Source organism: Cynara cardunculus, assembly GCF_001531365.2.
Source record: "Cynara cardunculus var. scolymus isolate 2C chromosome LG 2, CcrdV1, whole genome shotgun sequence".
Taxonomy (NCBI): domain Eukaryota; kingdom Viridiplantae; phylum Streptophyta; class Magnoliopsida; order Asterales; family Asteraceae; genus Cynara; species Cynara cardunculus.
Genome location: NC_037529.1, coordinates 58723423 through 58726543, shown reverse-complemented (window position 1 = coordinate 58726543; position 3121 = coordinate 58723423).

Genomic DNA, 3121 nt, shown 5'->3' with positions numbered 1-3121 from the left:
GGAATTGGAAAGTGGAAATCGACTAAACGAGTGGTACCACCGAGACGTGGACATGGAGGGCTCGAAGTTGAGCGTGGAATTGTGGTGGCATTGTTGCCGCCGATGGGCTGGTTGGTGGTGGTCGACTGGCCGACGGAACCTGGTTCATGGTTGTCGGCTCGTCGGCATTGCGTTCATTGGTGGTGGTCGTTGTCGCTGGTCTTTACTCTCTACTAGATTAAACTTAAGAATGAAATAAGAAAGGAAATAGATTGGAACTAGGCTTATTAGCCAATTTTGAGTCGTCGGATTCCGAACCCCCAAACCCAACCCAATCACAACTAAACCGCAAAAATCATGGGGTGTCGGGTTCGGTTTTCATCGATATCGAGTTCGGGTTTATTAGCCAATTTTGGGTCGGGTTTTTTCCAGGTTTTGCTCACCTTTACCTGTAAGAACTCTTCACAATGATAGTTCCTACAAGCCACTTCACTTTTTTACTTATAAAAACTTTGCATTGAAGATATTCTTATAAAAGAGATTGATGACGATGTGACATTACTCATGGTGAAACGAGGGTGTCACAGTTAGTTACTTTTGACCAGACTTTTTCTAGCCTTGTCCATACTGAGTTTGGGGCCAAACAACAAGCTTTATCCGAACTTCTTTAACCAGCTTTTACCGGACCTTGAAAAAAAAAGTGTGGCAGTCGTCCTTTCAAAGCCTAAACTGGCTACACTGTGTTTCATAAATATAGATAATTATTTGTTGTGTTACTGTATTTTTAACAGGGTAACAAAATAACTATTAAATTACTCATCCCAGACCTGTTATCAACCTTAAATAACTATGACTACAGTGTGTTTTGCTATCTCCAATTGGTTAATTTACGTACAACGATAAACAAGAAAGATATGTATCCATAGCGTGTTCGGCAGATGCAAAGAATACAGTTACGTTTCTTTATCAGTAGTGTTCGGTTATAATCGTACATCAAAAAAACGAATTAGGTCGGAATTATTTTCAATTATGAAATATGAAAAAAAAATGTAATGAGAATCAAAGTTAATGTAGATGGGTCCATCACCACCTATTTTGTCAATCAATCAATTAGGAAAACAAAAATATTTTGTATTTTAACCAAATTTCTCTTTCAAATCTAAATTAATGTTTTGGGATATTTTAAATTTTAATATGCTTTCAAATTAATAATCAATAACAAGTCGATTTCAAACCTTTAACTTTTTTTTATATCTTTAATGTAATTTATATCTATACTGTATTATAAAGCATTTGATGAAAATTTTTAAAAACTATTTTTTATGCATGAAGTACTGTTTATTGATGCATATTACTTAAAGTTCAATATTACAAGTAAATTATGTGAAATTATAACTTGTTAAAGCTTTATGTTTAAATTCGTGTAACTAACTGCATATAAATATAATCGGATAGATAATAAATGTCTCATTTTAAGTATAAAAAACTAAAATATAATTAAAATAATCATTGACTTCTAACAAAATACTTGATCATTATTTGTATAAAAATTTATATTATTAAACCAAAAATTAAAAAAAATGAATTAAAGAAATACACAAAAAAAGAGAAATTTTCAATAGTTAGTTTGGTACTGATATCAATATTTTTTTTTTAAATTTTTGATGATATCTTCATATTTATATCTTATTCAAAAATAAAAATATCATTGTTTTCTCAAAAACCAGATAAAACCGTATTATAACATCGACTGGGACAAAAAAAGAAATAAAAACGAAACATTAAAATCAAGATGTATCTCGCTACATTGTGCGAGTACCATTCTAGTTATTACAAATCAGTTCATACATGTGAATATACAGTTTGTTTCATATGCAGAATGCTCAGAGTTGTTCTTTTTACACATAAAACAGGTATAAACTTTTCATATGTGAAACAACACTTTATAAACGTTGCTATTTCACCGTATTGTTTGTTACATATGTGAAATAACACGTGGATATTAGTTTGTAAGTTTATACGAATTATGAGCTTATGAATAACTATGTATCTAGTTGTATTAATGATAACTAGAAGGGTACTCACATAATGCAGCGAGATACATCTCGATTTTTCGTTTTATTTTGTCCCGTATTGATGTTACAATGCGGTTTTATGTCGTTTTGAGAAACACGATAATGTTTTTATTTTTAAATAAAATATAAATTTGAAGATATCTTAAAATTTTGAAAAAAATATATAGATATTAATATAAATTAACTATTTAAAAGTTCTTGTTTTGTTGTGTAATTTCTTTAATCTCGGAAGAGTTCATACACTTCTACTGCTTGTTTAGCTAAAACCTTCCTTGTAAATATTTACTAAACTTCTAACAATTAGATATAAATATATATATATATATATATATATATATAATATTAAGAGGCTATTTGGTTGGTTTTCTATTAAGTATTGTATGGATAAAACTGTTTGTGTAGATTAATCCGCTTGTGTAGGTCATTAGATTGGGAAAGTTTTTCATAGATATAAGGAACATGTTTTTTAATTGGAAGAGTATGTTTGAAGAAAAAAAACTTATCCTTTTACATAAATTTTACTTTTAAAAACATACTGAATAAACCACTTTTTTATTTTATTAAGCCATTATCAAATATAATTGAACAAATCAATAATCTATACTATATTATAAAATATTTGACAAAAACTCTTAAAAACCATTTTTTTTGCATGAAGTACTGTTTATTGATGCATATTACTTAAAATTCAAGATTACAAGTAATTTTGCGTAAGTACAACTTATTAAAGCTCTATTTTTAAATTCGTGTAACTAACCGCAGATAAACATTGTCAAATACAAGATAAACATTCATTTTAAATATAGAAAATCTAAAATATAATTAAGATAATCACCAAGTTTTAACATAATGTATAGTTATTATCTTTATAGAAAACTAGAAGAGTACTCGAGCAATGCAGCGAGATACATCTCGATTTTAATGTTCAATTTTATTATTTGACTATGTCAAAGTTATAATACAATTTTATGTGTTTTTAAGAAAACAATAATGATTTTATTTTTGAATAAAATATAAATTTGAAAAAAGAATATCAATGTTAATATCAAATCAACTATTTAAAAGTT